Source organism: Triticum urartu, chromosome 4A, assembly GCF_056163025.1.
Source record: "Triticum urartu cultivar PI428250 chromosome 4A, HENAU_Tu73, whole genome shotgun sequence".
NCBI classification, from domain to species: Eukaryota; Viridiplantae; Streptophyta; class Magnoliopsida; order Poales; family Poaceae; genus Triticum; species Triticum urartu.
The window spans coordinates 606,804,339-606,811,867 of NC_141876.1; the positions used below are offsets into that span (position 1 = coordinate 606,804,339).

Consider the following 7,529-nt stretch of genomic DNA (forward strand, 5'->3'; position numbering starts at 1 on the left):
ATGGTGGTGAGCAGTCGCCAAGGTGCTGGAACCGACGACATTTTTTTGCTGCAATCGGTGATAAGGATTGCTAGAGCTAAACAAAATGCTCGATGCTGGGTTGGGGCATGGCGGCGAGCTAAGCTACCACAGGTGACCTGGGAAAAAAGCTGCAACCGTCCGTTGGGGAGGCTGCAAATGGTGGTGCACGGAGCTGCAATCGTGGTTCTGCGAGCGTTGCCGCGCACTGCTACGAACAGGCCCACACGAACGCCGGCGAGCTGCAATCAAACAACCATGCCGCGATGTTTTTCAACGGCGGAGCTGCAACCGATGGCGTTTGAGGGAGCTGCATCCATTCAGGGACTACCATGGCGCTTCAAGCGCGGCATGAGCACGGCGAGATGTTGGTGGTAGGTTTGCTGCGAACCACGACGCCAGCGACGAGCATGAAAATGATCTAGCGTGGAGCGGCGGGCGGCGCGGTGCTCCGACTGAGGGCGAGACGAGGCACGGCACTGTGCACCCGACGAGTTGTGCGAGATGCGGGAGCTGCGCAAGGAAGAAGCTTGGGGCGGACCGTTTCTGCCGGATCCAACGGCCCACACGGCTCGCATCAGACGGCTCCCGCGCAGCCGGCCGGCCGGCCAGTGCCTAGCGCTGTCGTGTAACCAGAGCACTTCAATTTCATATATTGCGCTGAGCCGGTTTTATAGTACAACCTCTCGCACTGTTTCTTACCTGCCGAACATGTATTTTTGCAATTTTGCAGACAAAAAGCAACCAAAATTCATCAGAACTTCAGTCTCGTTTTGCATTGTCTCTGCTCAGTCTTTCCTCCAGCAATGCAATGGCTATGCAAGCAAGACCTCAGTGGTATGGCCAATAGAAAGGCATGTACTATGTATGCCACGCTGAACTACTGCTTGTTGCTGGGTTGCCTCCGACACACAGCTCCGATGCCTCTTGGAGGCGCAAACGGAAACAAAGAGCCTCATAAAACAAAAACAAAAACACAAACAGCACCCTGGAGATCCTTGTGCAAGCCACCGTCGATCGTCGCCCGAATCCGGCAGCACCGGAGCGCCTGCCAGAGACGGAAACGAAGCACCACCACACCTAAGGCCGGAGAAGCTTTCCTCGCAGCAACGCTGCTTTATGGACCTCAAGAAAGGCTCGCCGCGAACGGCAAAGCTCATGTCGATGTGGTTCGTCAGCCGGGGATGCACCCCGAACCTCTCCGACCACAGCCCCGCTGTCGCCCGTCGTCCGTCGACGCCGTCGAGAGAGAACACCGGGACCGCCTGCCTTCATCCTCGAACCAAACTCCAGCACAGCCATCCTTCGCAGATCACCAACGCCATCGCCACAAAGGGCAACGGCAAGCCCCAAAACATCCGTCGCCAGAACTGAGCTAAGTACTGTGGAGCACACACAAAAAATTCCCCAATCTAAGCAGGCCCTAAGTCTTAACAAACACTGCAACCTTTGTATGCTTGTTAATGTTTGCATGGGAAGTAGAATAAATGGACACAAGTTAGGTTGACTTGTCATCAGATAGCTTTGTTTTGAGTACATACGTTTTGCCTTTTGGTGTTTCAATTTTGCAACTGTGAGTGTGTCGAGTTTTGATCGAAGCTGGCAATTAGTTATTAGCAGAACTGTGAACAACTACACAATAGCCTGGTATTGGATTCAGATTGTTTGACTGGACAGTGCACACTAATTGGCCTAGTAATTACATCCAGATCTCAGGTATATGTGTTGAGTAATGCTATCGATCTAAGGGATAACTGAACGAGCAATTCCTTCTCTCATGCATGTGAATTTTGACCTACAACGTCATCAGTAATGTAGCTCATGTGTTACATTGTAGTATATTTTCTGTATCTCTTACTCATGTATGACAGTGAATTTATTGCTTGAATAGAATTCATTGATAGAGCACTTTCGTGGAATTGATGTTCTTTCACTGTTTACTGATTCAGGAATGCTATTCTTGGAACTAGTCTTGTAGCATTTCTACTTCAAGGAAATGAAGCCAGCGGTTATGATGTCCTTGGCATTAATTTGTTGTCTCTGCAGCTGTAGCCAGTGCTGATGTATTGCTCAAGGTTTGTTACTGCTCAGTCTTTATATATGATGTGGCCAGATTTTTCACAATTCCGTGATACCTTGCTTCTTTAAATATATATGCCATGGAAATAAATGACCAGTTATCAGATTCATCATTCATCATGTGATTTTATTAGAAGAAAATAGTATAGTTACTAATGTCCCATATTCTAGTGGTGCTAGATCTTACACTGGCTCTCTTTAAATTGCAGAATCAGTTTTGGGCTACTCCAAGGAAAAATAGTGGTCACTGAGGATGACGTGCAAGGAGGAATAAATTTGTTTGTCCGACAAGTCACTGAATGGTATCCAAGCCTAATCCCAAGGGTCACTTTTTGTCACTAAGCACCACATTACATTCTAGGTGAACTGCATTCCTCTATCAAGTTACAGGGTATGCGTGCCCTTTACATTTTATTGCACCAATGATACTTCATCAAGAAAAATGCCAATCCACTGAGTGATAAACTGCGGAAGAAAAAAGCGTTCTCAGTCTGCGGCATAAGGATGTCAATGATCTTTTTGGTAATTGTAGACTTGTAGTGACATTGTATGATTTATTCTGAATTTGTTACGTTATACAAGAGGAACTATGTTGGACACCTGCTGCTCGTTGTTCCTAAAGTTAGAACAGTGGCACCCTGTTGTTACGTCTGATGATACATTCTGAATTGTTAAAAAAATTTATCAAGAATGATTCTGAATTGGCATTAGCAGTTGTCCTGTGATTACACAAATGATATATTCTAAATTGCCGATGTCCTCATCCGCAAGTGTCTCGCGGAGTACGGAGAGCAAGACGCACTCTGCATTCTTCCTTACGGCTTCCCACGGTGCGGCTTCTCCCACAGCACTGTGCAAATCCTGTTGTCGCTGGATGAGATGCTCGTCAACGAAGCGCTCCACCAGGGGCTCAAGATGTACTCCGGCTGGCTCACCTTCCTGAAGTTCTACATTGACGGTAAGTTCTTCGGCGTGCAGTTGTAATGTGCGACATCACTATCGGTATGTATATATGTTCTCTGCCTTTCCTTCTCCAAATATTACGGTTTAATGTTTAAGAATTTTTGCTATCCTACATGCAGTGTGAATTGTTTTGCAATGCAACATGTAGCTGTTACAGGCATAAGATTTTATCAGGTTGAAGGCAAGATACATTGGTGTTGCTTGTGGCTTAACAGGTATGTGGCAGTGTCAATGTGTCGAAGCTGCATTAGGTAAATTAGCTCAGAACTTCACATTCAAGAGATAAACTAGGAGTGGAGTGCAGTCAGAGTCAGACACTCTGTTGCTTTCTGCTTTCCTTTGTCGAAGGCAATTTTCTTTCTCTTTTTTTTGGAATAAACACTGGACATATCGTTTGAGAAACTATGATAGACTATTAGTAAGGTGTTGATTGAAAGAATTCTGAAAATGATGGAACATGGTCGATGTGGGAAAGAACCTAAAAGCATGAATTGGTTTATCAAGTTAAAGGCCAACAGAGGGTGAAGTCCGATACAGCATTTGTCGTCATGATTATCACCTGCTTGGCATCCATTATACTCCTAGCATCTCCAGTAGCTAAGGTTCTTTACATCCTGGACAAAAATGTTTCAGTTTGACAACTTTACAATGCAGCACCATACAATAGGTGTCGATCTTCACATTGATTGGCAGATTTAGAGTAACCATAGCAGGACATAGCTGCTGCATTGGATATTTGCATAACAGCTGTGTGGCCCCTGTTATAAGTATAATTATGTTTAAGTTAGAGATTAGGAGTTAAAAATGGGATTGGTTTAAACCATGTACGACTTGTCCCCTACTCCAAGCCTCTTCTACGTTGTACTCTATATATACCCCTACGAGGGTCAGATCAATACAACATATAATTCCAGGGTTCTATATTCTCTCACATGGTATTAAAGCGGTTAGTCTTACGACGCCGATCCTAGGTTCCTCTACCACTTCCGCAGCGCGCCGCCCCCGGGGAGATTAATCTTCTCTCCTGGGGGCGCGGCACCCGATCAGTCAAAGATTTGATCGGTCTCGTAGTTTTAGATCCAATTTTCAAGTTCATCATCATTAGATTGATTCCTTAAATTAGATCAACTTCAAATTTTGAAACTCAAGTAGATTGTTTTTTCTTTAGCCACAAATAAATACCACGGTGCTCAAAATCCGGTGAAATCGGTGCAGAAATCGCAGCAGGGGCATCGAGCACTCTCCATCGACTCTTTGGCGGCTACGTGCGGGATCAGCGGCTGTGCATGTAGATCTCGCCTGAGACGCTGGTCGCCGGAGCCAGCAACGCTTCGAGGATCTCCACCGCGTCCGACCTCAACGGATGACACATCATCGAGTTTACATCATCGACATGCCGCTGCAACATCATCGCCGACACTTCATCGTCAAGGTCTTCATCAACATTGTCTTCACCAACATCTTCGTCAACACATCGCCGACGCCTCGTTCACAAGATGGGCACCTAGCGTCCTCTGACAGACTTTTCTGCAAGACGCAACCTCGACGACGGCAATGACCGCGTCACGACGACGGCATCGACCGCGTCATCCATGACGGCACGACTGCGTCGACATGGCGTCACTATAGTGACGACCCCTACACGGCCATACGGTTCTGGCAAAACCGACGTGTGCTCGATAGGTTTCCTCCGGTCTTGGCAAAACTGGTGGACTCATCGCCGACGGCACCCTCTGACATCCGCAAGGTGCATCGTCCACGGCTGCAGCTCCGTCATCTACAACATTGCGCAATTTTTTGTGCCTCTGGCTTTGTGCGACTTGATCATCCACGACTATCTCGACCACGGCTACATCACATGATCGGCTACCTCGACATTGACATTAATGGCTACGTCTACAGCAACTCATCGGCAACAACTCCAGTCAACAGCGTCCGCGTCGTCACTAGCGTCCACGCCACTCCCGATGTGACTGCGGGAGGGAATAGAGGAGAAGGCAGGAAGGCACCAGAAGGGGACGCAGTCACCGCCTTAGGTGCCGACCCATCAGAGACGCAGTTGATGATGGCGCGGCGAAGAATACGACGAAAGCACAAGAGTTCAAATTCAGTCGTCATCGTCCGCTTCACTCCCGCTACGACTGAGGGGGAATGTTAGAAGTATAATTATGTTTAAGTTAGAGATTAGGAGTTAGAGATGGGATTGGTTTAAACCATGTACGACTTGTCCCCTACTCCAAATCTCTCTCACATATTGTACTCTATATATATCCCACACCTGGTCAGATCAATACAACAACATAATATTATCATCCTACAATTTCCACAGCCCCCTGTAGTCCATTATGATTTCAAGCCTATAGCAATGTGCTTCTAGATGATGACATGGGTGTCCGTCTCAGTGACTTTGGGTTAGCTAAGTTCCTTCAAAGTCATAACTCTTTCAAGTACTATTACTTCCGCGAGCTTACAAGGACCAAGAGGATCAATTGGAAACATTGCACCAGGTAAACATTCACTATATTATTATTAGCTTTCCTCACTCCCTAGTATCATTCAAGTTTTACTTTTCCATTCTTTAAAAGGAAACTTGTATGGTTTTCAATAATCAATGTAGTAAGATAACTCAATGTTAAATAATGCAGAGTATGGCATCGGGAACAAGATCTCAAGAGCAGGCGATGTCTATAGCTATGGAATTATCATCCTAGAAATGCTCACAGGGAGACGCCCAACAGATGTGTTGTTCAAGAATGGCCTGACCCTTCAGAAATTTGTTGGAAATGCATTCCCCAAAAAGATCCGTGATATACTTGATCCTACCTTCATAATCCTGAGCTCCGGAGACGAAGGCCTGGACCATGCAATGGTGGGAATGCTGAGCTGCATTATGCAGCTTGTTCAGCTTGGTCTCTCATGCTCCACAGAGACACCAAAAGATCGACCGACAATGCCAGACGTCTACACAGAAGTCTCTGCAACCAAACGAGAATATTCAGCATCGCGTGCCAAGGAATAGGACACACTGTTTTTGTTTGCATGTATGTTACGAGTGAGTTGAAGTCTATGCTTGTGTTGGGGTTCTACAAAATTTTGTTGTACTGCTAATATTCCGTCAAGAGAAATACCAGTCCACCGTGTGAGAAAGTGCAGAAGAAAACATGCTTTCAGTCTGCAGTAGAAGGATGTCAAGGATGACGTTGTCCGACTTACTCTGAATGTGTTATATTATGTTGGACACCTGCTGCTCATTGTTCCTCAAGTTAAAATAGTCGGCACCCTGTCTGTAACTCTGAAGATACTTTCTAAACTGACATTAGCAATTGTCTCACCTGGTGTGTATATATATATGCTCTCCGCCTTTCATTCTCCCCCGACTACGGTTCAAAGTTTTCTTGGGCTCTTTGTTGAAGTAGACACGCGTGGTATTGCAGTGTGGATTGGCCCGTGAGAAATTTGTGTTGTCTAGCACCAGGGATTAGGAATACATTCGGTAGTCTGGCATGATCTGAATTTCCGAGGGTGATGATGAATTGATGATAGATTTGGCAAGTGGAAAAACGCACAGCCTGTTTCAGGCGTTACACTTGATCAGTTTGAAGTCGGGTATGGCAGTGTCATCATACTCAGAGCCAGGCACTCTGTCTATGCTAAATATTTGTCCACGAAAAGCATCTCTGTCATCTTCTGTTACAAAATGCATCATTCAGGTTCAGTCAAGCACATGCAATTTTTGAGGACTCGAGAGGAACAGGAGCACCGGAGCAGATTAGCAGGCGAGCAGCGAGCTCGACCCAGCGTCCCTCCGCGGCGCGGCGAGGCAGCTCAGGCAGAGGACGGAGGCCGGAGGGGGGAGGGCACTCGCCCCTGCTCGCACTGCCGAGGAGGGGAGAGGCGCCCTGGACGGCGCGGTCTCGAGGGGCCGAGCAGGCCAGCAGCAGACGTGGCGGGCAGGGAGGGAGGGGAGGGGGAGGGCGGCTTGGCGCCGGCGTCGGCGTCTGCGGGGGACGCACGCTCGCGGCTGCACAGGAAGCCTGTCAAAAACAAATCAGGGCGCATGAAAAATCCCAGGCACGTAGTTTTCTTTAAAGTTGTGGCACACTTTATTTATTTATTTTGAGAAATGTGGCACACTTTATTAAAATCAAACCATAGTTACATCCTCGATCAGTTTAGCTAGCTAGAAGAAAACCAAGGATCTCCCTCTCAGGAAATTACATTTTAGAAGAAAACTCATAATAAAGTATTAAGGGAATAAAAGATTCATGAGTATTACACTTGGTCTCTGTATGGTTAGGATTCACGCAGCCATCATTAATGCACAGACGCAAAAAATCACACCGGCAAATAGCAAAGCCGTAAAAGACCAATGTTATGCCTAGGCGGACGAAAGAAACAAAGAGCAACATTGAACCTGGTCGAGCAGTTGCTTCCAGAACTACACAGCCCAATCTATTAACTGCGTTATG

General features: G+C 46.8%; 1 pseudogene; it reads left to right on the plus strand.

The window, feature by feature from the left end:
• Positions 1-2,976: 2,976 nt before the first annotated feature.
• LOC125554992 (putative LRR receptor-like serine/threonine-protein kinase At3g47570) lies at positions 2,977-6,079 on the plus strand (annotated as a pseudogene).
• Positions 6,080-7,529: the final 1,450 nt, after the last annotated feature.